Raw genomic sequence first — 27,842 nt, 5'->3', positions numbered from 1 at the left:
GGGGCCTGACAGAAAACAAATGTCTCCCCGGCCCAGATGCCTCATTTACCATGATTACTGTTATATGACTGCTGGAATAATAGCTCCTCTTTTTATATCCCTTTAGCACCTACAAAGCACTTTCACCATAGCCCTGGGAAGCAATACTAGGATCATTATCTCTATTTTACAAAAGGGGAGACTGAGGTACAAAGAGGTGACTGGCCCAGATGCACACAGCTATTGAGTAGAGAAATAAAACCTAAAGGTGAGTTTCCCGACAGAGATGTCCCACTTATCCAATCTGGAGGCACGGCCGAGCTGGAAAAGACGGCAAACATACCCAGTGACAAAATCAGAATGGGAAAAGGGCTTGATGGACTAAAACACGGGGTCAATCCAATAAGATGAAATCTAAGAAGAACATATGTAAAATCTTACATCTGGATTTTAAAAATCAATTTCAAATCACATTAATTCCAAAAATGGGGCTTAAACAACTCAACTTTACAAGATGGCACTAGGGTAAGCTCAGTCAATGAACATTGTAATGGGGCAGTGATCAGGAAAGCTGGGGCAGGTTCCGGCAGAGCTTCCAGGGACGAGGAGGGAACAGTAGCATCCTATCCTGCCCAGAATGGAAGCCTGGTCTCATCTCTGGGGAGGGGAGGGGGGAGAGGAGGGGAGGGGAATTAGCAAAATGAAGAGTATCCACAGAGGGGCAACCAGGATGTCTGCAACATAGATGTAGGTCAGGGAATGGGATATAGGAGAAGATCATTCTCACCAGAGAAATGGTCCATCTTCAAATACGTTTCTCAAATAGTAGCCTGCCTGATGGTCAGTGCCCATCTCCCCACTACCCACTGGGCAACTCACAACTCCACCTGTGAGGAAACTAGATTATTTACTACAACAGGCTGACTGCTGATGATCTCGTACTGCGATAGAAAGCCCTGGCTGGGCATGAAACACTATACATCACTTAATGCTCAGAACAGGCAAAAAGGGGATCACAGCCCCTACTCCACAGACGGACAGCCAGGCGTGCGGAGGATGGAGCTCTGGGGCTGGAGTCAGGAATGACTCAGACACTGACTAGCTGCATGACTGTGGACAAGTCACTTACCCCCATATGCCTCAGTTTACTCATCTGTAAAATGAGCAGGAGAAAGAAATGGGACACCCCTGCATTATCTTTGCCCAGATGAGACAACAAAAAGTTGGACCCAACAACTGAACAACAAACTGAACAGCAGATGAGGAGATTGAATGGGGAAGTGACTCCCTCAGAGTCACACAATTAATCATTAACAGGGCTATGTCTTAAAGGCAGGTTTGTGATCCCTAGGCTAAGGCTGCTTCCACTGTAGCACACGTGTACACACACACACACACACACACACCCCTCTTCCTTACACCACAAATCTCCTTAACTTTAACTTTGTTTTGATTTTTTAAAATTTCCACCTCTTGGATTCACAGCAGCCTATTCCCTGGCCCATGTGGCCATCCTCGGTTTCCCCCCAGGATATTTCCAGACTCCGGTCATGTTTGGTTTTGAAAAGCTGCAGGGGAAACTCGAAAGTCCCCCAGCACTTCTTTTCATTAAAATGTCAGAAAAATTCACAGAAAACAAGTCCTGAGGGGGTTATAAAAATCCTTTCCCATCCCCACAGAAGGCCTAACGCAAGGGGCCAGAGAGAAGTTTGACAGTGTTGCCCCTTTAAAATATTGTCCTACATTCAAATTCCCTCACTTCCCCTCCAAACTGTGAGTACTTCCACTTCCAAAGCCAATTCTGGTTTTTATTGTCCATGTGGCTCTCATGGAAGACGGAAAGAGGCTGCAGCTGGGTGGCACTGTCCCAAGACTGACTGTGTACCACTGGGTCTTCCTGCTTCCGACACCTCCCATCAGAACCGTGGCGGGCATCACTGAACAATGCCCAGGGACTCTGACGTAGGGGGATGGCCGGCGCTGGCTAGAAGCGGGGCCCAGGTCTGGCTCTCCCTAAAACTCACCATTCTTTCTGCCAGGGAGAGGTTCCCAGGGGCCAGCCCAGCAAGCAACTCCCCTCCTTGGCCCCTGACGCCAGAGGCCTTCGAATCACAGCTCCTCGAGGGGCTGAACCTACTACAGCTTTCATATAATTCACATTTATGTTGTATTCTTCCTTACAACAACTCTGGGAAGGAGGGATGTAAATGTCCCTAATTTTTGGAGAGAAAAACTAAGGCATCAAATAATTTAAAAAAAAAAAATAGTTCATCCAAAATCACAAAGCTAGAAAAGTCTCCAACTCGGACTTCTGTACTGGAAAAGCAAGACTTTCCTTTATGTAAAGCTGCTGTCTCTCAGATAAAGAGATCATCTAGAGTAGATTCAGGAGAGGTAGTTCAAGATCAGCTCTCCACAGCCTTAATATTATCCTAAAGGAACAGAAGGTCCTGATTCTGGAGTCCTGGTCCAATCTCCGCACTCTGCAAGCCAGGGGAAGAAATGGCTTGCCAAAGCTTACACAAGCAGTAAAAGGCAAAATTTGAACTCGGGCGTGAATTCCAACTCCACCTTCTTTTATACACCATGTATATATTTTATTTATTTATTCATTTATCCATCTTCTCCTACACAAGAAGTTGGGCCCAGTGGTCTCTGAGATCCTTCCTAGATCGAACATTCTGTGGCCTACAGCCCCCTCCTTGCCCTGACGCATTGGGGTGCTGTGACTTGACAAAAGGGGAAGCGAAGGCCCAGAGGGAGAGGGCTTGCTCCAAGTCGACCAAAGGGGGGGATCAGATGGAAGCCCCCCAGGGTCCCCTCCCCTACCCGCAGCTCAGGGTGCGAGAGCATAATCCTGCCTTTCATGAGGAGACGTGCATACCCCCAAAGGACGGCGGAGAACTTTATTCCTAACCCAGAGCGTGATGAGAAACTGCTTTCTTTCAAGTCCTTGAAAGCTGGAAAAAAAGCCAGCCGTGCATCTGCAGCCTTCTCCTGCGATGCTTTGCATTGCCGTGTGTAAGAGGTACATTAGAAGTCTGATTCCGACACTACAATTAGACTCTCCAAACAAAGTCAGCCGCCCTCGTATAAATCCCTGTCGCCATGGTTACCATAATATTTTACAGCTCTGGGTTTTGTGCTCCGAGCCCAAAATGATAAAATCACCATATTTTTGGCACCTCGCTATCACTGCCGCATGCTACTTGAGAGCAAGAAGGTTAAACATGGCTCTGACGAACGCTGGAGTGGCTGAGGTCATGTCAACACTCTTCCATTTCTGAACTGTTCCCTGGGCTCTGTTCCCCCTCTCCTCCTCCCACCCTCGGGCCAGAGCAAAGCAAAAGCAGAGCATCCTTCTCAAGCCAAACTGACTGGATCTGGAACTTCAAGTGGGATGAGAGGAGGGCTCCGGAGACGGTCTGCCGGGGGAGGCGGAGGGGAAAGGGGGGGCTGGCCCCCTGGGCTCCAGTCCCAGCCCCGCCACCTACCAGCTGAAGGCCCTGGAACAAGCCCCCTCCCGCCCCAGCCCCGAGCTGCCTCTTCTGCAGAATGAGAGCAGGAACACTTGCCCCAGCTACCTCTCGCAGCCTTGTGAGGACCCTGAGAGAGAAAGGAGGAAAATGGAAACCTCCATGTTGACATTTTGCAAGATATGCTGAAGAACGTGAATTGCCAAGAAGCTCAAGACTCATCCATTAACCCTCAAAAAGCCAATGGAAACAAAAGGAATTGGGTTCTTCTTCCAGATGGAAGAAAGGAATTGGCCCAATGTGCCCTTAGAGGCAAAGCTCCCAGCTCTGACATCCCGGGTTCTAAGGGCCCTCCCAGCCCTGACATCCTATGAACTTAACAGTACAGGAGATGGATTGCACTTTGGTCTCCCTGCTGACTACTGATGAAGGATGACCTGCCAGTTACTCCCTCCTCATTGACTAGGCTAGGGGACACCCAATGGTACCAGATTCGTGACAAGTGCCCTAGTGGCAGAGAACCACTGAGCCCACTGAGAATCCCATTCCCAGCCCAGGGGCAGCCGTTCTTTCCAATTTGGCGTGAACGATTTCGCTCCTTATTCTGCTGCTTTTTCATCACAACGGTTATTTTCCTAAATCTCCAGTGATAATTTAAAACAGAAAACCAAGTGTTATAGCAACTCAAGACAACATGTGGGTGTATTGGAAATTTCTGCTGTTAAGAAGCAGGTACTAGTAAGGAACAGGGAGGCAGAAAAGCCAGAGATGGAAGATTCTGAGCAGTCAGGACTCCTCGGAAGTGGTACCTAACCCACCCAACTGCAGGCGCCCAACCGGAAGCCTGCTGACATTACCATCACTCCCCTTCTCCAATAGATCTGGAACAAATTCAGACCCCTGGGGGCAACACTTCTGTTGGGCTTCTGCCCACTGGGAATGGCAGATGTTACCCAGTGCAACAGAGCTAATGTCTGCACTTTCAGGACACAGGATGTCAAAACTTGAGGGGCCCTTGGAACACAGAATATCAGGGCTGGGAGGCCCTTTAGAACCCAGGAGGTCAGGGCTGGGAGGCCCTTTAGAACCCAGGAGGTCAGGGCTGGGAGGGCCCTTAGAACCCAGAGTGTCAGGGCTGGGAGGGCCCTTAGAACCCGGGAGGTCAGAGCTGGGAGGGCCCTTAGAACCCAGGAGGTCAGAGCTGGGAGGGCCCTTAGAACCCGGGAGGTCAGAGCTGGGAGGGCCCTTAGAACCCAGGAGGTCAGAGCTGGGAGGGCCCTTAGAACCCGGGAGGTCAGAGCTGGGAGGGCCCTTAGAACCCAGAGTGTCAGGGCTGGGAGGGCCCTTAGAACCCGGGAGGTCAGAGCTGGGAGGGCCCTTAGAACCCAGGAGGTCAGAGCTGGGAGGGCCCTTAGAACCCAGAGTGTCAGGGCTGGGAGGGCCCTTAGAACCCGGGAGGTCAGAGCTGGGAGGGCCCTTAGAACCCAGGAGGTCAGAGCTGGGAGGGCCCTTAGAACCCAGAGTGTCAGGGCTGGGAGGGCCCTTAGAACCCAGAGTGTCAGGGCTGGGAGGGCCCTTAGAACCCAGGAGGTCAGAGCTGGGAGGGCCCTTAGAACCCAGAGTGTCAGGGCTGGGAGGGCCCTTAGAACCCAGGAGGTCAGGGCTGGGAGGGCCCTTAGAACCCAGAGTGTCAGGTCTGGGAGGGCCCTTAGAACCCAGGAGGTCAGAGCTGGGAGGGCCCTTAGAACCCAGAGTGTCAGGGCTGGGAGGGCCCTTAGAACCCGGGAGGTCAGAGCTGGGAGGACCCTTAGAACCCAGGAGGTCAGAGCTGGGAGGGCCCTTAGAACCCGGGAGGTCAGAGCTGGGAGGGCCCTTAGAACCCAGGAGGTCAGGGCTGGGAGGGCCCTTAGAACCCAGGAGGTCAGGGCTAGGAGGGCCCTTAGAACCCAGAGTGTCAGGGCTGGGAGGGCCCTTAGAACCCAGGAGGGTTGGGAGGGCCCTTAGAACCCAGGAGGTCAGAGCTGGGAGGGCCCTTAGAACCCAGGAGGTCAGAGCTGGGAGGGCCCTTAGAACCCAGGAGGTCAGAGCTGGGAGGGCCCTTAGAACCCAGGAGGTCAGAGCTGGGAGGGCCCTTAGAACCCAGGAGGTCAGAGCTGGGAGGGCCCTTAGAACCCAGGAGGTCAGAGCTGGGAGGGCCCTTAGAACCCAGGAGGTCAGAGCTGGGAGGGCCCTTAGAACCCAGGAGGTCAGAGCTGGGAGGGCCCTTAGAACCCGGGAGGTCAGAGCTGGGAGGGCCCTTAGAACCCAGGAGGTCAAGAATTAGCCCTTAGAACACAGACTATCAGACTTGAAGACAACCTTAGAACATGAGACAAGGCTGTTCAGAGATGGGAAGAAATCAGGATTTCAGAGGTAGAAGCAACCTTAGAACACAGAAGAACTGGAAAGGATGAAACATGGAATAAAGGGCAGAGTACTGGACTTGAGGCCGAGAAAAAGGTGCTTCGAATCCCACCTCAGACCGTAGCTGGGGACTTGTAGGATTTAACCTCTCTGTGTGTCTTAGTTAATAATCCATAAACATGTTGGGGTAACAGGGGCTTTTCTCAATGATTTCTCAGGCCCTTCCAATGCTAATACTATGACTCAAAGATCAATTTTCCCTCCTCATCATATAAAGAAAACAGGTCCCAGGCAGGACCCAGAGAAAGTGAGTGAGAGCGCCGATATCAATATCAAGTAGCTCGTGCCAAGTGCTAGGTCACACAAGAAATGGGGGGAAAGCCAGGCCCAGAACCCTGCTCTCTCAATGCTTGCTCTAGAGCCCTCTGCATTCTGCTGGAAGAGAAGGCGCCCCTGCCGTCCCCCCCGCCACTTCCCAGCCCTGAGCTCCACATCTGCGGCTGGGTCAGGCCAGACCCCAAGTGCCAGGCAAGCCAAGGAATAAGGTTTTTGTTCTTTCTAACACTCCCCTGGGGCTTGTTTAAAGCAAGAGTAAATTCCTCCACTTTATCCCAAAATGATTTGGAAACACTGCCACTTTAATAAGTAAAATCTCTTCATTTTTTACAGCGTGGGCAAGTGACTGCATGAGCGTGCAGCAGAGAGAGTAAGGGTGGTGGTGAGCATCAGGAAATCCTGTTCTCCCTCCGCTCCCTGCCTTATGTAAGCTCTGGAGTTAAGATTCAGGCCGCGGCAACAAAACAGAAAAGAGTTCTGGACCGGGCCAGACAGCCTAAGCTCCAGTCCTGGCTCGGCTATTGGCTTGCTGAGGGAGTCCTTTCCCTTCTTTCTGCCTCATTTCCCCTACTTGTAAATGAAAAGAGTTAGAGGGGTCTTTTAGCTCACCCCATTCCCAGCTCTCACATTCCATTCAAGGTCTCCCCTCTACTCTGATATTCTAAGTTCTCTTGTAACTCAAGTACTGCATTCTAAGCTTGCCCTAAGTCTGACACCCTGAGTTCTAAGGTTCCTCCCAGGCCTGATATTCTATGACCTAAGGGCCCTCCCAGCCCTGACCTCCTGGGTTCTAAGGGCCCTCCCGGCCCTGACCTCCTGGGTTCTAAGGGCCCTCCCAGCCCTGACCTCCTGGGTTCTAAGGGCCCTCCCAGCCCTGACCTCCTGGGTTCTAAGGGCCCTCTCAGCTCTGACCTCCTGGGTTCTAAGGGCCCTCCCAGCCCTGACCTCCTGGGTTCTAAGGGCCCTCCCAGCTCTGACCTCCCGGGTTCTAAGGGCCCTCCCAGCTCTGACCTCCCGGGTTCTAAGGGCCCTCCCAGCCCTGACCTCCCGGGTTCTGAGGGACCTCCTAGCTCTGACCTCCTGGGTTCTAAAGGCTCTCCCAGCTCTGACCTCCCGGGTTCTAAGGGCCCTCCCAGCTCTGACCTCCTGGGTTCTAAGGGCCCTCCCAGCTCTGACCTCCTGGGTTCTAAGGGCCCTCCCAGCCCTGACCTCCTGGGTTCTAAGGGCCCTCCCAGCCCTGACCTCCTGGGTTCTAAGGGCCCTCTCAGCTCTGACCTCCTGGGTTCTAAGGGCCCTCCCAGCCCTGACCTCCCGGGTTCTAAGGGCCCTCCCAGCTCTGACCTCCCGGGTTCTAAGGGCCCTCCCAGCTCTGACCTCCCGGGTTCTAAGGGCCCTCCCAGCCCTGACCTCCCGGGTTCTGAGGGACCTCCTAGCTCTGACCTCCTGGGTTCTAAAGGCTCTCCCAGCTCTGACCTCCCGGGTTCTAAGGGCCCTCCCAGCTCTGACCTCCCGGGTTCTAAGGGCCCTCCCAGCTCTGACCTCCTGGGTTCTAAAGGCTCTCCCAGCTCTGACCTCCCGGGTTCTAAGGGCCCTCCCAGCTCTGACCTCCTGGGTTCTAAGGGCCCTCCCAGCTCTGACCTCCTGGGTTCTAAAGGCTCTCCCAGCTCTGACCTCCCAGGTTCTAAGGGCCCTCCCAGCTCTGACCTCCCGGGTTCTAAGGGCCCTCCCAGCTCTGACCTCCCGGGTTCTAAGGGCCCTCCCAGCCCTGACCTCCCGGGTTCTAAGGGCCCTCCCAGCCCTGACCTCCCGGGTTCTGAGGGACCTCCCAGCTCTGACCTCCCGGGTTCTGAGGGCCCTCCCAGCTCTGACCTCCTGGGTTCTAAGGGCCCTCCCAGCTCTGACCTCCTGGGTTCTAAGGGCCCTCCCAGCTCTGACCTCCTGGGTTCTAAGGGCCCTCCCAGGTCTGACCTCCCGGGTTCTAAGGGCCCTCCCAGCCCTGACCTCCCGGGTTCTAAGGGCCCTCCCAGCTCTGACCTCCCGGGTTCTAAGGGCCCTCCCAGCTCTGACCTCCTGGGTTCTAAAGGCTCTCCCAGCTCTGACCTCCCGGGTTCTAAGGGCCCTCCCAGCTCTGACCTCCCGGGTTCTAAGGGCCCTCCCAGCTCTGACCTCCTGGGTTCTAAGGGCCCTCCCAGCTCTGACCTCCTGGGTTCTAAGGGCCCTCCCAGCCCTGACCTCCCGGGTTCTGAGGGACCTCCCAGCTCTGACCTCCCGGGTTCTGAGGGCCCTCCCAGCTCTGACCTCCTGGGTTCTAAGGGCCCTCCCAGCTCTGACCTCCTGGGTTCTAAGGGCCCTCCCAGCTCTGACCTCCTGGGTTCTAAGGGCCCTCCCAGCTCTGACCTCCCGGGTTCTAAGGGCCCTCCCAGCCCTGACACTCTGGGTTCTAAGGGCCCTCCCAGCTCTGACCTCCTGGGTTCTAAGGGCCCTCCCAGCTCTGACCTCCCGGGTTCTAAGGGCCCTCCCAGCCCTGACACTCTGGGTTCTAAGGGCCCTCCCAGCTCTGACCTCCCGGGTTCTAAGGGCCCTCCCAGCTCTGACCTCCTGGGTTCTAAGGGCCCTCCCAGCTCTGACCTCCCGGGTTCTAAGGGCCCTCCCAGCTCTGACCTCCCGGGTTCTAAGGGCCCTCCCAGCTCTGACCTCCTGGGTTCTAAGGGCCCTCCCAGCCCTGACACTCTGGGTTCTAAGGGCCCTCCCAGCTCTGACCTCCTGGGTTCTAAGGGCCCTCCCAGCCCTGACACTCTGGGTTCTAAGGGCCCTCCCAGCTCTGACCTCCTGGGTTCTAAGGGCCCTCCCAGCTCTGACCTCCTGGGTTCTAAGGGCCCTCCCAGCTCTGACCTCCTGGGTTCTAAGGGCCCTCCCAGCCCTGACCTCCCGGGTTCTGAGGGACCTCCCAGCTCTGACCTCCCGGGTTCTGAGGGCCCTCCCAACTCTGACCTCCCGGGTTCTAAGGGCCCTCCCAGCTCTGACCTCCTGGGTTCTAAGGGCCCTCCCAGCTCTGACCTCCTGGGTTCTAAGGGCCCTCCCAGCTCTGACTCCCGGGTTCTAAGGGCCCTCCCAGCTCTGACCTCCTGGGTTCTAAGGGCCCTCCCAGCTCTGACCTCCTGGGTTCTAAGGGCCCTCCCAGCTCTGACCTCCCGGGTTCTAAGGGCCCTCCCAGCTCTGACTCCCGGGTTCTAAGGGCCCTCCCAGCTCTGACCTCCTGGGTTCTAAGGGCCCTCCCAGCTCTGACCTCCTGGGTTCTAAGGGCCCTCCCAGGTCTGACCTCCCGGGTTCTAAGGGCCCTCCCAGCTCTGACCTCCTGGGTTCTAAGGGCCCTCCCAGCTCTGACCTCTTGGGTTCTAAGGCCCTCCCAGCTCTGACCTCCCGGGTTCTGAGGGCTCTCCCAGCTCTGCCCTCCTAGGTTCTAAGGGTCCTTCTAGTTCCAACACTGTGTTCTAAGACAAAGGTGGCAAACATGGAAACATAAATAGGAACTATTTAACAAAATAAACATACAACAGAATGTAGATAATGTTAATAACGTGTGGTTTCTCCTATTTATGTGTGGTGTAGTGATCCCCATTTCTATTTCATTCTGACAGCACTGTTCCAAGGGCCCTCCCGGCTCTGAAAGTCTATGTCCAGAGACACAGTTTTAAGTTTAATGTAGCAAAAAGCGTGACAATGAGGGCTATTCCAAAGTGGAGCAAGCGGACTCCTCCCTGGGGTCTGGCTGGAGCTCCGAGGTCCATCACATTGAGGTTCTAGGGTCCTTTCTGTTTCTCACATTCCAAGTTCTAAGGTCCCTTTCATCTTGTCCCTCCACCCTTCTAAAGAGCTCGACCGTCATCAGTTCCCAAATGGCCCCGACTCTGGGCCGTGTGTGGGAGATAACTAAACCCAGATTGAACCCTGTCTGCTCCCGGCTAACAATGGAGGGGCCGCCAGGAGCCACAATTGGGTTACTTAGACTTTCCAGAGAAAAGGTCATTTGACTTCCTATGCTCTTGACTGTGAAACTGTTCGGCAGTTGTAAATGTGAAAATCCTGGAAAAAGCATGAGTAAAGTTTAAACTACAGGGTCTGAAGCCTCCTCCGGCTCAGAAGGCATTCAGTTTCTTCCTTGGCAAAAAAAGGGAAAAAAAAAGACACAAGACACAATCATTTGTGCGGGTGACTCAATTGTAGCATAAACATTTGTACATTTTCTGTCTCCCCGAATTGGCAGGCAAGGCCAGCTTTAACATTATGACACAGGGTGCATGAATGAGGCAGCCTGGGAGGGCGGAGGGGGGCTGCTCCCGCCACTGACCAGACCTCATTAACTAAAATACAGGGTTAGATCTTGAACTCCAGCCCTGGAAGTTTGAGGGGATCTTCCCCCAGGAGTTGGGAAAGATGCTTTCTCTTGATGAAAGATGGACCAGTCTGGAAGATTTTTAGGATGCAGGGTGGAAGAGGGGAAGTTTATAGCAGTCCCAGGGCAGATGACTGGATTCCAGGCGTTCTTGCCACCTGCCCTTTTTGGCAGGCTGTCCCAAACCCCAACATCCCCTGGAAAGGAAAGAGCCGCAGGACATCCCAAATCTCACGCCCATCTCCATCCTCGTGGAGTCCAGCATCCTTTCCCTTGGAAGCCGACTTCCTCCTGGATCCTCAAATGACCTCCAGACTTCCCATTTCCCCATTTCCTCTCCCTAGGCTGTGAAGGGCTGGCAAGGTCCACGACTCAGGATTTTCTCCAGCCTGAGTATGTTCAATTCTAAAATTCTAAAATTTTCTGACCAGAAAGGTCTTCAATTCCCTCAGGTGACAGTTCCAGCCTCCGCAAGCTGGGCTCTGGCACTGTGCAATTAGGGGCTAACATTACAAGAAGGATGTGTGGTGCCAGTTATTGCTGCTCTCCCTCCCAAGGTCACACACACACACACACACACACACACACACACACACACATATAATTTTTTTACATTTTTTTACATGGTACAGAAAAAGAAAACTCAGTACAGATGATCAATTATCAATCAGAGCTGTTTCTTACAAAGAACTGGAAGGGGTAGGGCAGGCTAAAGTCCCCAGTATTAATAAATCCAAGGATATGGTAACCACAGATGCAAAATCTAAGGAATGGGGACGAAATCGAGAGGGATGCAGCCAGCAGGCTTTACAATTTGGGATCTGACTAGACACAGTCTGAGCTCTCTCCTGACTCTAAGATTGTAAAGAAGAGGTGATTCAGATACTTAGATCGACACTATCCTTCTGGGATCTGCAGACTCGGGGGAAGGAAGTTTCAGCCTGCATCAATCATTTTTTAAATCTCAAATTAACATTCAATTCAATAAAAAATGATTCATCTATTAAGGGTACAGACACTGTTCTGGAAGGGGGAAATACAAAGATAAAATTAAAAAGTGGCTGCCTTCTAGGAACTTGCATTTTAATTCGGTTCACTTTAATCTTGGAGGATATGAATAGAAATCTAGTATCCCCCTCGTCCCTACCCCTAGGAAGGAAGATAACCTTGTTTTCTGTCTGGGTCAGATAATATCTGGAGTATTGAGCTCAGTTCTGGGTCTCCATTTTAGGATGAACAAGGGCACCCGGAAAGGAGCATGAACACAATGCCTTCTTAAGGATTTAATGGAAGGAAGTGAGAATGTCGGAATGGAGAAGAAATCGGGGAAGGAATGATTTCTCTTTTCAAATATTGGAAGAGACATGATAAGAACTCTGATCCGCTCTTTGTGGCCCCAGTAGGCAGGGCTAAACCCAGCCTAGGATGGATAGAAGGGATAGGGAGGCAGATTTGGATACCAATTAATGACCCAAGCCATTAATGAACAAGTGGTTTCAGGACACAGTTGGCCATCAGAAGTCTTCAAAGCAGGTGAAGATGTGTGGTTTCCTGTCCTCCAGGACTTTGCTCACTGGTTCTTGGTCTCCTTCGTTTCCCCCCCCCCCCACGTTCTATTCTACATCAGTCCTTTTTATTCCTCTCAGAGATGGCCTCTGCACAGAGGCCTCCCATAGTCACACAGCCAGCCCCTTCTCTGCCCTCAGCCGCGGTTCACCTCTCCAATCCCTTTCGAACATCCCCCTCTATACCCTCACAGCATCTTATCTATAAAGCTGATCCCATCTTATTCCCCAAACCTGCCAAACTCATCCCCCGGGATTTTTTCTGTTTATGGCACTCCCATCTCGCCAATCCCATGGAATCCCAAGTGGATTCCATCTCTGATTCCTCTCTCTCCCCCTGTCACGTGCGATCAGCTGCCAACTTCTCTTCATCCCACATCATGTCTCACATATCTCCTCTCCAAATCCATAACCACTGCTCTACAAGCCATTATCACCTTTCACCTAAACTACTGTACCAGTCTAGCTGGTATCCTGCCAACAATCTCTACCTTCCTTCGCGAAGTTGTCAAAATATTTCTAATACCTGGCCAGATCTCTCCTCTACTCAACAATCCTCAGTGGTTCCCTATTGCTTACCAGATAAAATACAAATTCCTCACTCTGGCATTTAAGCTTCTCCACAATCTAGTTTCAAGTCAAGTCAACAAATATGTATTAAGCCCCACAATATGGCGCAAAACAAAACAAAACAAAACTGTGTTAAGTTATGGATGTGCAAAAAAGGGCCAAAAATAGTCCCAGCTCTCATTGAGTTCAGAGTCTAACAGAGAAGATAAACTGGAGATTACCCCAAAGGGAAGAAAAACAATTAAGGAGACTTGAAGGAAGTCGGGAAGCCACGAGGCAGAGATGAGGATGGAGAGGCATGAGAGACAGCCAGTAAAAATGCTCAGAGACTGGAGACAGTGTTTTTTGCTTGAAAAAAGGTCCCTATCACTGGGTCACAGATTACGGGGAGCAGACTGGAAAAGTAGGAAGAAGTCAGACCACAGCAAGCTTTAAAAGCCAGAACCTTTCTCTATTTTAGAGCTTCTTCAACTTTTTCCTTTCTGCCAAAGAAATTTTCACACAAGCTCGAGCATACAGCATATATAAAATAGGTGAACAAATCAAACATTTAGTGGTAATCAAAATTTTGCAATCCCCACATTCAGTCACTTGACCCCCATGGGGTCTCGATCCACAGCTTAAAAACAGCTTTGCTGTATTTGATCCTGAAAATACCAGAGCACCCCTGGAAAGCATGAATACAGGAGTCAGGACTATAATTTAAGAAAGTCAACTTGACAGCCAAGTAGAGGATGGATAGGAGAAGGGAGAGCCAGGGAACAGGAAGACCCATTTGGCAGGCTATGGGAAGAGTCCAGCTCTGAGCGATGAGGACCTGCCAGCCCCGGGGTGGGGAAAGGTTGGAGAAGAGGGTTATAAATCGCAGGGATAGGAGTGAGAAAGGATAGAACGTGGCAAACGATCAGACACAGAAGTCCTGAGTCTGGGATGACTCCTTGAATGACTGGGAAGTAAAATGGAAATTAGGAAGGGAAAACGATAAGGAGGTCAGATGTTTATGGGATATCCAGGTCATAATGCCCAGCAGGCAGTTGGAGATAAGAGCCTGGCGAAGAAAGAAGTCTTTGCTGTTCAAATCTACCTGAGATTCATCAGCACAGAGATGAGAATGGAAAATACAACCACCCAGGACAGGATGCTAACTTCTGTGACATTATTCCCCTTCAAGGGACACTGGATTCCAGCCTAAATGTTCCCTGAGCTCGTCGTCTCCCCTGAGAACCACCCCCCACGCCTGCTTCTACATCCCTACCTTTCCAAAGACCCAGATCCTCTCAAGGGTCAGTTCCGACACTGCCTCCCAGTGAAGCCTCCTGAGATCCCCCCCCGCAAAGTCTCCCCCAGTTTTCCCCGAGCATTGAGTCTGTATCTCTCTTGAGCCCCACCACATCCTCTATCCTACATGTGTCCCCACAGGGAGCTCCCTGAGAGTTAGGTCCCATTTGCCCCTGCACAAAGCCACAGATGGTTGTACAGAACAGCCTCTTGATTTTGTTTGCTGAATGCATTCTGAGCCGAGGGCAGGGGGATGATGTCACCCCTATATCTCTTCCCAATGCATGTGTCTAGAGCTCTGGGAAAGGTGTTCTGGCCGTCGGCTGCCCTGCCCTGAAGCTTCCTGTCTTGGCTCTCTGCTCGAGCCTGAGGAACATCTTCATGTCTGAGTCCCCGGAGATTCATGGCCAACACTTCAACTCCAAAAATGAATTCCCTCTGTGTAAGCCAGCCTATATCACTCTTAGAAGAAGCAACCAAAATGGTCAGCGGGCTAATTTATGTTACTCTAGGCCAGGAATTCTTTTTTTTTCTTTTAATTAAAGCTTTTTATTTTCAAAAACATATGTACAGATAATTTTTCTTTTTTTAAATTTTTTATTAAAGCTTTTTATTTACAAAACATATGCATGGGTAATTTTTCAACATTGACCCTAGCAAAGCCGTCTGTTCCAAATTATCCCCTCTTTCCCCCACCCCCCTCCCCTAGCTGGCAGGTAGTTATGGATAATTTTTCAACGCTGACCCTTGCAAAAACCTTGTGTTCCAATTTCCCCCCCTTCCTTCCACCCCCACACTTCAATGGCAAGTAATCCAATATATGTTAAATATGGTAAAAAAAAAATGTTAAATCCAATATATGAATACATTTTTATGCAAGTATCTTGCTGTACAAGAAAAATCAAATCAAAGGGGGAAAAATGAAAAAGAAAATAAAATGCAAACAAGCAACAACAAAAAGAGGGAAAATGCTATTTTGTGAACCACGCACAGTTCCCACAGTATGGCTCTCTCCATAACAAGATCAGTGGGACTAAAGGAGCCACGTCCATCAGAAGAGATCATCATATAGTCTTGTTGTTTAGGCCAGAATTCTTATTTTTTTGTGTGTGTTTTTTGCTGAGGCAATTGGGGTTAAATGACTTGCCCAGGGTTACTCAGCCAGGAACTGTTAAGTATCTGAGGTCACATTTGAATTCAGGTCCTCCTGACTTCAGGGCTGACACCAGGCCAGGAATTCTAAAGCAATGGTTTAGTTACTTTGTGTTTTGTTTAATTCTGATAACTACATTTCATTGTAATTGGTCTCCTCTGTGGTCCTATGTGTTTTATGGTGTGCCTTTTTAATGCATGATTCTCCAGAGTCCACAGGCTTTCCCTCCCTGGCTGCCAGAGGGACCAGAGCAAGGGTAAATCCCCTGCTTGGGGCAGCTAGATGATGCAGGGAAATCAAGTGGAGCCGGAGTTCAAATGCAGCTTCAGAGGCTTCACACATCCTAGCTGTGACCCCAAAAAAGTCCTTTAACCTCATTGTCTCAGCAAAATAAGAGCCCCTGGATAAGGCGGATTGGAGCCCTGAGAGCACAGCTTTCTGACCCAGACAAGGCAGAGGACGTGGAGAAGGGGCCCTTTATCCATCTCCTACTTGTAAGATGCCAAGGGTCTTCTCAACAATGGCTCCCTCAGACCGCCAGACACCTCGCTAGGTATCGAGATAACTGGTCCTCCCCCTCCCTTTCTCTCCCAGATCTCAGGAAGGACAGATTTCTTTCACTTTTCGGAATGTACGTGCACAAGTTCCACAAACATCTCCCAGGAACTCGTCACGACACGGATCTAACCCTGTTTTTTGTGCCAGCGAAGACAAGCCCTGGCAGATCCTGCCAAGAAGGAAAGCTCCTGAGGACGGGCCCATGAGAAAACATGTCCGTCATCTGGGGACCAGCCAGACAAATCCCAGGGAAGCTGACCCAACAAGGGAGGAAGAAGCTGGCCAAATCATTCCCCAAAACTAACAAATTAAAGGGGTGAGATCTGGGCCCAGAGATTTTTTTCCCCCACCGGCAAAAAAACGAGGTGGTGAGAAAGCCTTGCGCATGTGTCCCCAGGCAAAGGAACGATAACTAAGGAAGAATGGCAGAGGGTGAGGGGAATAGCACAGATCACGCTGCCTGGCAGGCTGCCTGGGTACAGCCAACGGCTCCTAAGAGCCTCAGCCTCCAGTTCCTGACTCCTATCAGCTGGGTCAGAGCCATGAGGAGTCTCCCTCCCAGAGGCCTGCCCTGCCAAAGTCCCTTCTGCAAACTCGGATGTCCTAGGGCATCAGGAAGCTGAAAGAACCGGCTTGTAAAATCCATACCTGCCACTAGTTTTCCCAAAGGCAGACCTCCATCCCCTGCACACCTTCCCCACCGATAAGCCGGGTCACCAAGATGGGGAAGGGTCTCCCATCAGAGGAGGAGCAACAGTTAGTCAGGAGAAATGAAAATGGGGGAAGGGGACCCACAGGGAGAAGCAGATAAGGCCCCTGGAGTGTCTCTGTCGCAGCCCCACACACTCCCCTCCTTCTCAGAATCCCCAGGTTCATCCAACAGCTCCCCCTTCAATAGGAAGCCCCTTCCTGGCCCCTCCACTTTATCGTCCAGTTTCCTAAAATCCAGATCTGAACACTCTCTTCTGGGTATAGTCTGACCGTGTCAGAGGGACAACCTCCTGCCTCATTCTGGACAGCCCAAGTTGCTCGTGCCAAAGCTTGTGGCCTATTTATCACCTACCACCTTGTCCTTGGGCAGAGAGTTTGGTGAAGTCCTCGGGGGCCCTTCTCAGAATCGCATTTTAAATGCCCCAAATGAAATACCTAGGACTACAAAGGAAGGCAACTGCCGTACACTGTACACATTTTCTAAAAAATAAGCTCATAGATACCCAACCCACCTGTCGGATTGGCTAAGATGACAGGGAAAGAAAATGACAAATGTTGGAGGGGATATAGGAAAACTGGGACACTGATGCATTATTAGTGGAACTGTGAATGGATCCAGCCATTCTGGAGAACAATTTGGAACTATGCTCAAAGGGCTATGAAACTGTGCATACCCTTTGATCCAGCAGTGTAACTATTGGGCTTATATCCCAAAGAGATCTTAAAGGAGGGAAAGGGATGTGTATGTGCAAGAATGTTTGTGGCAGCCCTCTTTGTGGTGGCCAGAAACTGGAAACTGAGTGGATGCCCATCAATTGGAGAATGGCTGAATAAATTGTGGTATATGAATGTTATGGAATATTATTGTTCTATAAGAAATGACCAACAGGATGATTTCAGAAAGGCTGGGAGAGACTTACATGAACTGATGCTAAGGGAAATGAGCAGGACCAGGAGATCCTTGTACACAGCAACAACAAGACTATCTGATGATCGATTCTGATGGACGTGGCTCTCTTCAACAATGAGATAATTCTAACCAGTTCCAATTGTTTAGTCATAATGAGAGCCATATACACCCAGGGAGAGGACTAGGGGAACTGAGTGTGGACCACAACATAGCATTTTCACTCTTTTTATTATTGTTTGCTTGAATTTTTCTTTTTTCTCATTTTTTTCTTTTTGATTTGATTTTTCTTCTGCAACAAGACAACTGTATACATATGTATACATTCACTGGATTTAACATATATTTTTAATATTTTACTAGCCATGTGTGGCTATGTATGGATGAGAGAAAGGGAGGGAAAATTTTGGAACATAAGATTTTGCAAGAGTCATTGTTGAAAATTTATCCATGCATATATTTTTGAAAATAAAAAGATTCAATTTTTTAAAAAAAGTTAGGTATAATGGACCTTTGGAGAAAATTGGGAAAAAAAAAAAAACTCATGGGCCCCAAGTCAAGAACTGATCTTCTGGGGCCAAAGTGCAATCTGGCCATACCTTATCACATTTTACTTAGGAAGTAGTTGTGGGTTTTTTTGTTGTTATTGTTGTTTTGGTTTGTTGTTGTTGTTGTTGTTTTTACTCACATTTGCTAGGTTTTCTCATCTCTCCAATGTGTTAAATCTCTATATCAGCTTTATGCTGTGGGGAACTTGATGTACATACCACTTCTGCCTTTTTCCAAGCCTTTGTCAAAAAAAATAGATTAAGCAATAGTCCAATAAAGAGAAAAGATCCCTTGGGCACTCCACTATAGACCTTCCAAAAATCAGCTACTTTTTGGGTCCAGCCATTCATCTAGTTTTAAATCGGACTAAGTGCACTAACATCTTGTCTACAGACTTGCATCAGACTGCTGAATTCACAAAGTGTTTCCCTCACCAAAAAAACCTCTATAAAAAGGAGTGAAAATAGTATTATCCCCATTTTATAGATGAAAAAAGTGAGGCTGAGAGACAAGATGACCTGCCTGCAATTACACAGCTGAGCCAAGTCAGAGGTGGAATACATTCTTTCAATTATATTATACAGTATCTCAGAGAACAACCAAACAAATAAAAAAAAATGGGAGTTAAAAGGGACCAAAAATGACAAAATATAGCCCAGCAAGTCATTGCATTTTGAATTTGAAACTGTAAGGACCCCTAGAATACTCCATAGGCAAAGTGGTGAGCTGAGCCCAGCCCCCCTGCAAGGACTAAGGTCCACAGGGATACTCTTTGCCCCATGGAGGGTCCCACATTCCCCCCCACACCCTCTCTTCATGTCTCAAGAGTGCTCACACTCAGAGCATTCAGGAGATTCAAGCTCCCCGCAACTTACAATTGCCCAGGACAGGAGAGGCACATCCCCTCATTTCTTCTCTTTCCTGACTTTGTGGCCTTCTCTTTCATTATTCCCCTCCTGCGCTCTAAGATCCAGCCAGAGGTAAGGGTCTCACCTGGGAACTGTTTTCCCCCTACCCATTCCATCTCACTAGCCACTGAGGACCAATGAATCCCATACCCAGAACTTGAGAGGCAATCTAATCCAAAACTCTCAATTTACAGATGGGGAAACTGAGGCCGGCCAAGTAAACTGACCTGCTCAAGGTCATCCAGATAATCAACATGAGGCAGGGTTTGAAACAAGGTTCTCTCCCCTCAACAGCCTACAGGCTCTTTCCACTGTTCATCCATAATCTAGGCTCCAGCCAGACCTTTCCTTTCTTCCAGAAACCCTTCTACATCTGCCCTCCTCCATCCCTCCCACTGTATTCTCTGACCCAATGACACTGGCTGTCCTAATTGCTTAACCCTGGACTCCTGGTATTTTTTCGGACAGCTCTCCCTGCCTGGAATGCTTTCCAGGGCTTCCTTCAAGTGCCAGATAAAATCCCACCTTCTGCAAGAAGCTTTTCCCAATCCCCCTAAATTGGATCATCTCCAATTCATCCTGAAGAGAGCTTATTTGTATATAGCTGCTTACATGTTAACTTCCCATTAGACTAGAAGCTTTTGCCTTTCTTGGTATTCTTAGCACTTTAGTACAGTGTTTGGCATATAGTAGGCACTTAATAAATGCTTGAAGTTCCATCTCCTTCAGGGAATCTTCTCCAATCCCTTCCCTTCCTGTCCATTCTGTCATAAATATTGGTTTTGATCTTCTCTATACATTTTCCTCCTAAATTATTTGTGCAAGCATGGTTTTCTTTCCTACTAGATCATTCACGGTTCTGTATACTATAGGCACTAAATAAATATCTGAACTAAACTGTGACGCCAAAGAGTCCACAAAGTCTTGAGTAGGAGAAGGTGATTATGAATGTTACCTTGGTTCTGATTCACAGGCTCAGTGCTACAGCTGGATCAAACTGTCAGAAGTCAGCCAGTCCAAATCTCATTTTATAGAAAACTCTTACATTTTACAGAGCCTCAGTGACTTGGCCACAGTCACACAACAAGTGACAGAGCTGGAATGCAAACATAGCTTCTCTGACCTCAAATTCCAGGCCCTTCCCACTGAACCGGAATGTTTCCCAATAGGAAGGAGCACTATTTTCCAATTTTGGATGGGCAATAATGCCTGCTAAGCGCTCACATTCCTATATCACTGCATCCTTTAAGAAGCCCTCAGCCTGCAAGTCAACCAGTCAGAAGTAGGCAGAGCCAGGGTCATCAGATCCTTTTTAAAAATGAGGAAATTGAGTCTCAGAAAGGAGTTATTTGCCTACAGAGATAAAGGGAATACTTCGGACCTTTAGAGGTATTCAGATGTTCTTTCCATCCCACCACAGTCTCTCCTTGTATTTTTAAAAAGGTCCCATTTATAATTCCAACTCCCGGGGAGACATTACATCTGATCATTCTCAGTGGGAATATCTCTGTGGCCTGCCAGACCCTTTCTGGCCCTGGACTCTCCTCACCACCCATGAACAGCTCGATTTATCCCTGCAGACACCAGTGCCGGACAACATCTGAAAGGCCTTTAATGATGAAAAGGACCCAGAGGAATCCCTGACGCTCGGCTGCCTGCGGTACCTCACTCAGATGGTATTTCAGTTCAGGAGGTGTGACTCCACAGGGAATTTCTCCTTCCCCTCCACAAATCCCCTTCCCAGCCTATGGAGCAAACATCCTCTTTTTCTTGGAGAAGCACTGGACACAGTCAACACCTCCCCTCCAAAGAGGGGGAGGTTCACTGGAGAACAAGTGTCTTTTGTGTGGATTCTCCAAAACCCGTGGGACAAAGGGGGGAGGGCTGAAAACCTGCACTGGGGCCCCCACCTCCCTTACGCAAACCCCCAGCTCAAGCAGCTACATTCAAACTCTCCCCAAGGCTTCCAGCAGGGTTTGGTTCAACCATTAACGACTGTTCTACTAGGCAACCGATTTTTGTTGTTCCCCAGAGATGAGAAGGAGAATGAGCTCTTTTCTTCCCCCCCCCCTTGGTTGAGGAAAAAAAAAAGGATGTTAAAACAAACATGTTATATAACCTTTGGGGGGAGTGGGCTAGAGAATTCCTTTGCTCTTAGAAAACAGTACTTTGCATACAGTAGGTGGTTAATAAATGATGGTTGTTGCTAATAAATTAAAGCAGTCCCTTGAGAAAAGGCAGTGTGGAAAGAAAAGAAGGAAACATGCATCTATTAAGCATCTGCTGTGTGCCAGGCACTGTGCTAAGCACTTGTAGATATTAACTTAGCAACAATCCTATTTTATAGTTGAGGAAACTGAAGAACAAGTAAACCGAAGCAAAGTAACACAGCTAGGATTTGAATCTGAGTCTCCCTGACTCCAAGTCTGCACCATCCGGATAAGCAATAGAAAGAACTGTGTTTGGAACAAAAAAGGAAACTGAGGCTAGAGATGAGATGTCATCCATGGTATTGGCAGGGATTTTGTACACACATCCTTATTGGAGCCGGCACCCTTTCCACCATACATAATGGCTTCCAAAAGCCTAGATTCTAACCAGGGGTTGTCATCTGGAGACTAGCCCAGCTAAGCTGAGCAGAAAGTTGGCTGGGCACTAAGTCATGAGGACTTTTTTGCTTTTACTTTTTACAGTGGGGAAATCTGTTTCACCAAACATCTTGCAGCAATGACGTAAAAATTATGCAATCTCTAATTTTTTGACTAGTCTTTCCTGTTTCTCCCCCTTTTCCCTTGCCCATTCCAAAACTGAATTCCAATTATTTATAAACTCTAACAATGATTTTTTTTCCTTGGCCCCCGAAATCCAAAAAGCCATCTCTGACATGGAAGGATTGGGATCAAATCTCTGAAAGGACCCAAGCATCCAGGACTACTAGGAAGATGTTTTACAAATTGTAAATTTCTATAGAAACTTAATGATTTGAAGGAAAAAACCCACTCTCCCTTCTCCAATTCACCCTCCATTCAAAGCTAAAGTGATTTCCCTAAAGCTCAGATGTCATTTCCCTCAACTCTGTCTCCTCCACCACTCAATAAACTCCAATGGCTCCCTATTACCTCCAAGAACCAATGGTAAAGCCTCTGGGATTTAAAGCTCTCTGACACCTGACTCCTTCCTACCTTTTCAATCTTCTTAGATTTTACTCTCTTCCATACTTTTAAAGTCCAGTAATACTGGCCTCCTAATACAAGAGGACCCCAGGCCTTTGCATGGAGTTATGGACCATCCTCTCTGCCCCTGCCCCAGAGTGTTCTGCTTCCTGGCTTTCCTCAAGACTCAGCTTAAAACTGGACTCCCTTCTGGAACTTTTTCCTACTCCCTCTTTCCCCTTGCCCTAGTACCTTCCCTCAGAAATTACCTTCCATCCCCCCAATGTACCATATGTCTTCATATACACCATTATTTACATGTTGTCTCCCCTGTGGGGACAAGGGCTGGTTTTGCCTTTATTTATATCACACCTGGAACACAGTAATCAATAAATAAATGTTGACTGACCAGAATGCCTATAAATCTCACTTTGCAAATATTCCAAACCAGCCACCCCAACCCAGACCTGAGCAAGCCAATGGTAGAGAGTAAATCCAAATAATGCTCTTCCCTTGATTCAGCATTTATTAGATGTTTACTATTGCCAGGTACCAAGAGGTAAAATAACAACAAAGACAGTTGAACTCAGTCAAGAAGACTTGCTTCTAAACACATAGCCCTGGACAAGGAAGTCCCTTAACCTTTGCCCATCTGCGTCAGGAAAAACAGTCCCCTTTTCCAATTAAATCACAGGTCTAGTTTTTTGGTTTTTGTTTAAAGCTCGGAACTTGGGCCATCCGAAGTAACTGCTCTCCTGCCTGCTTTGATCCCCATCATTCTCATTCAGGATGGCCCCATCCCAGACTTCATTGGGAACTTATTAGCCTTCTCATCCATACCCTAAACAGATAATATTGTAAATTCCTATTATCTCTTTTAGTGTCTTCTGACGGTGCTGGCAAGGGGGCTCCATGAAGGGAGGGGTACCATTTTACCTAATGTGCACATTTATTCAACGTTTCCACAGATTCCCCAGTCCAACATAGAACTCCAGCACAGAGGGCGCGTTTAATGAAGGGACACCAAGTGTTTACATTCCTCACAGCAGGTGGTTTGGGGGGGGGGGCTCCAAAAAAGTGTCTACTGACACCAAACAAGAAGTCTAGTAACCTTGGGAAAGGTTTCTCCATGAATCCCCAAATCCCCCTGAGAAAAGGTCCACAAGCGAGAGGACGGGAGGGGAAGAAGGGAGCACACCTGATTCAGCTAGAAGGGGTGGTCTCTTGGGATGGTAAGGCTTGGATCCTACCCCAAGAGAGGGGGAGGGGGGAAAGATGGAGGGGGTGGGTGGGGGTCCTATCCCTTGCTGAGAGGAAGGGAGGGAACCCTGTTTGGAAGGTCTGGCCTGTAACAGGAAAAGAACAGGGTGAGGGAGAGAAGGGGACCTGGGGAGATGGCAGGGAAAGTCTGGGGAGTAAGATGCTCCCTCTCCAAGGCCCTCGTCCGGAATTAAGAGGGTGCGGTTGGCAGGTGAGGGCGGGGGGAGCTTGGAAGCTCCTGCCCCCGAGGAGGGGAAAAAAGGCTCCAGCGCAGCGCGGAGAGGGCAGTCCTGCCAGCTGGTGGTTGGAAAAGGGGGAGGGAGCGCTAAAGGAAGGGAGTGAGGTTCTTCCTGGTGGCAGTTGGCATTTGGTGGGAAGGGTTGGAGGTTCTTGTCCCGCAGGGGAAGCAAAGGATCTCGTTCAATACTGGGGGTGCGGGGGCTGGGAGGACTGGGGGCGGCGGAAGCGAGCGCAGAGTCTCGTAGGGGAAAGGGGTGAGGGGAGGTCCTGCCCCCGGGGGCGGGGGATGGGAGCTCCTGCCCGGTAGGGAGAGGGGGAAGCAGCTCCTGCCCCTCTCCCCGGGAGAGGCCAGCGCCGCAGTGGGGGCATCCCCCGGGCCTGAAGGGGACCTTCCCCGCCGCCCGCTCGGGAGGAGTCGGCGCCAGGCCGCTGGAGAGGAGGGGGCAGAGAGCGTCCAGGCCCCAAGCCGCCACCGCCTCCGCGCCGCCGCGCACCCACCTGCGGGGCCTCTCCGGGCCGGGCTCGGCGCCTCCTCCGCCCCCGCCTCCTCCGCCTCCGCCTCCGCCGCCGCCGCCGCCGCCGGACTCCGCCATCTTCCCGCCGCCGCCTCCGCCTCCGCCTCCGCCGCCGCCGCCGCGCTCAGTGACGGCGCGTCCCGCCTCCGACGCCCGGCGGCCGGTCGGCGGCCCCGCGCGTAGCCGGCGGCCTTGGCACGGGCAGGGGCGCGCGGAGCGGAGCGCGGGGCGCGCGGAGCGGAGCGCGGGGCGCGCGGAGCGCAAAAGCCGCAGTGCGCAGCTCCAGCCGTGCGCCCCGCGGCCGAGCCGGGCCCCAGATCCCGCCTCCGCCGGTGACTGGCCCGGGCTCCGGGGCCGAAGGCGTCGCCTCTCCGAGCCTCAGTTTCCCCATCCATAAAACAAGATGGTTGGAGCAGAGGGTCCCCGAGGCCCTGATCCCGCAACCCCCCTTCATCTCCGAACCCCTCGTTCCCTCCATGTAACGCCTGTAAAGCGCCTGCTACATGCGGGAGGACTCTGGGAAGGCCAGACAAAAATGCAGCGGCCTTCGCCTCCAAAAGCTTACATTTGTTGGGGGGGAGGGGGGCACAAATACGAAAAGAAACGAGCGCAAAGGAATTTAGACGGGAGGACAGCAGTCGGGAGGACAGCTTCCGCGTGAGCCGAGTTTCGATGGAAGCTGGGGGTTCTAAGCATCGGGCCCGCCAAAGCGGAGGCGCGAGGCCGGTCTGGCCGCGTGCAAGAATACCTGCAGACAGCGATGCGTAATTAGCGGGGTGCAAAGGAGCTTGGAGCCAGGTTGGAAAGGTCTTTAGATGAGGAGGAAGAGTTTGTATTGGACCTGGAGACAAAAGGGAGTCCAGTTTTATGGAGAAGAGCCGAGGGCCACGGGCCGCTCGGGGCTTTAGGAAGATCCTTCGGCAGCTGTGGAGGGAAGGAGACTTGGGCAGGACTACCTAGTCAGCACGCTCTCAGTAGGAGACAGGAAAGGAGGCCCAGACTAGGGAGAGGGAGCCTCGGGAGCAAAATGAAGAGACGTGGTGGTCGCCAAGATGTCGACTCTGGGAGTCGGTCCTGATTGGATTGTCAGCCACAGGAGAACGGACCACCTTGTGTAAAAGGAGGGAGGTCTCCTTGGCAGAAGCCGGGAAGCTAAGAAGGCGGATCCGTTAGAATGAAAAACTAACGGGTTCGATTTCAGATACGTCGGGGGTAGCTTGAAGTGGCAGCTGAGGGTGAACAGCTGGAGCTCAGGAGCCAGGCTGGGGCTGCGTCTACAGTACAGACCTGGGAGTCAGATGCCTAGAGATGACAATCAAACCCCGTGTGCTGGTAAAGTCTCAGAGAGATGAGAGAAGAGAGGAGGGAAGGGGAGAAGAGCGCCCAGGGCAGAGTACAGGGAAACACCCACAACTAGAGAGATGCAAGGGATGCGGATGGAGCGAAGGTACCCGAGGAGAGTCCGAAACTGAAGAGAGGTCGGAAGCCAGGAGGGAAAGGAGAGAACTAGGGGCAATGCTTGTGGGCAGCTTTCTCTCCGGGGTTCACCTCTTTTTTCACAATAGCTTTAGAAGCTTTTTGTCACTATTAGCCTTCAAAGCCAGCCTCAGCTAATTCCGAGCTTCCGCTCTCCCGACATTTCTCCAGAACTGTGACAAACTCATCCTCTGGTACCTCCCTTTGTTTCCTTGTTCTATGATTCTCAGGAAAGAAGCATTTAGTGCCTCCCCTCCTGCTCCGGAGATATCACTGTATGTGTTACATACACACTCAATATCAAATTGCTTCCCTTTTCAAGGAGTAGGGAAAGGAGGAGCGGACAGAATTTGGAACTCAAAATTATAGAAGTCAAATACTGAGGGCAGCTAGTGGATAGAGCCTGGACCTCAGGAGGACCTGAGTTCAAGGATGCAACTTTTATTAGCTGTGTTATTTACCCTAAATTGCCAGAAAAAAATAATAAAAAATAAAATCTTATGACTAATATGGAAATATTTAAAATGATTGCACATAAATATATAACACCAGATTGCCTACTGTCTTCCGGAGGGGGTGATAAGAGGGGCAGAAATTTGGGGACTCAAAATCTTACAAAAATGAATGTTGAAAACTATCTTTACGCGTAGTTGGAAAAAATAAAATACTATTAAGAGAAAAAAAATCAAATGTTAAACAACTTTTTACATAATAAAGTATTGATATCTAAGGCCTTTTAAAAATCTGAATTCCCTAAACATCTCCCTGTCTCTTCCCTTAAGTTTCCTCAGACTCTACACTTCAGTTCTCAGTCTCCTTTGTTATCTGAGACTCAGATTTCTCCCTTTCAGTCCCCTCTGTCCTTCTCTCCCAAAATCCTCCAGGTCAGTCTGTCTCTTGGCCTCCCATTCCCCCACACACAATGACCCCATTCTCCTTGAGCCTTTAGTTCCCTTCAATATATCTCAATCAACTAGGCTCTTAATACCTCCGTTGAAATCCTGAAGCAGTAGAAAATGCAAAGATATTGGGATCAAAATACCTGGAGTAATCTCCACAGTCTTTGTGGTCTCAGGTAAATCAAGACCTCTCTGCCCACCATTATCTGTATCTGGTCTTCTTATCCATAAAATCAGGATATTATACTTGGCCAGAGGCAACCTGACCCAATGGAGATGGTGGGCTTAGAATCCAGAAGTCCTAGATTCACATCTTGACCAAGTCACTCAATGGGCTTTGTGATGATCTTTAAAATGGGCATAACAGAACCTGCTTCACAAGCATTGTTGTGAGGATGAAAAAAGATAAGGTTTTACCAAATCTTTCAGTGCTAAGTAACGTTGACTTTTATTATTAAATGACTTTCAAAATCCCTTCCAGCTCTCAGTGTCTGATCTTGTCAAAGTTCCTTGGTCCCATATGTCTTCTCCACTCCCTGAGTCTCTTCTTTCCTCATTTTTCTACTTAACCCTTTCATTCTCTCAATTCCCTTGTCTTCATATATCTCTCTCTGATCTTCCGTCTTTCAGTTTCTGAGACCCCTTTGGATCCCTCAGGGCATGTAGTTCCCCCTCAGCCTGAGCCCCCAACTTTCCCTCAGTAGGCCCCCTTAGTCCCTCAGCCACTAAATCCTTCATTCTCTCAGTTCCCAAAATCTTCTTTTTTTCCTTCCCTGGGGCCAAAATCTGCCTCTAAATAATTTCCCTTGCGCCTAGATCTGCTCTCCAGGGCCAAGTGGAACAATTTAATCCCTCTTCCACATGACACAAAGACGGTTATCATGTCCTTCCCATGTCTTTTCTTCTCCAAACTAAAGATCTCCAGTTTCTCAAGTTAATTCCTCCCAGGCTTCTTCCTCCAGGCCCATTGCCATCCCAGCCAACATCTTCTGGATATACTCCAGCTTGTCAAGGTCCCTCCTAAAATGTGGCTTCCAAAACTGAAAACAAAGACATGTTCTAACCAGAGCATAGTTCAACAAGACCATCCACTCTCTTCTTAGGGAGAAAATGTCTTTCTTAAACCAGCTACAACTGCAATACATTTGAAGGAATGATATGTCCTACTGCTGACTGAGCTCACATGCCTGACTATCTAACTGTGTAGTTGATTTTTTGAACCCAAGGATTAACACTTTACATTTATCCCTGTGATGTTTCATTATATTAAGTTTGATCCATCATTCTACCCTGTAGAGACTGTTTGGATCATGAATACCCTAGGTATTTCTCTCAGCTTTGTGTCATCTGGGAATATGTTTTGTCTTCAGCTTAATCATTAATTTAAAATATTGAAAAGAATAAAGGATAGAGTCTTGGATAGAGACTTCTGAGTTAACATTGATCTATCTATCCAATACATGATGGATCTAGTTATTCAATCAACTCTAAATTAACCTAACTTGTACATTTTT

At 49.7% G+C, this 27,842-nt stretch overlaps 1 protein-coding gene across 1 annotated transcript in view; it reads right to left on the bottom strand.

Moving 5' to 3' along the window:
- The window catches only part of KLHL26 (kelch like family member 26), a 47,354-nt gene extending 23,353 nt beyond the window's left edge, over positions 1 to 24,001 (bottom strand). The window contains exon 1 of the mRNA XM_074302822.1: positions 23,937 to 24,001. The gene's annotated coding sequence lies outside the window, so the exon portion shown is untranslated. The remainder of the gene's footprint in view (positions 1 to 23,936) is intronic.
- Between the last annotated feature and the right edge of the window lie 3,841 nt (positions 24,002 to 27,842).

Source organism: Sminthopsis crassicaudata, chromosome 1, assembly GCF_048593235.1.
Source record: "Sminthopsis crassicaudata isolate SCR6 chromosome 1, ASM4859323v1, whole genome shotgun sequence".
NCBI classification, from domain to species: domain Eukaryota; kingdom Metazoa; phylum Chordata; class Mammalia; order Dasyuromorphia; family Dasyuridae; genus Sminthopsis; species Sminthopsis crassicaudata.
Note: the sequence above shows the minus strand (reverse complement) of the source record. Positions and strands in the feature narration are given on the sequence as shown.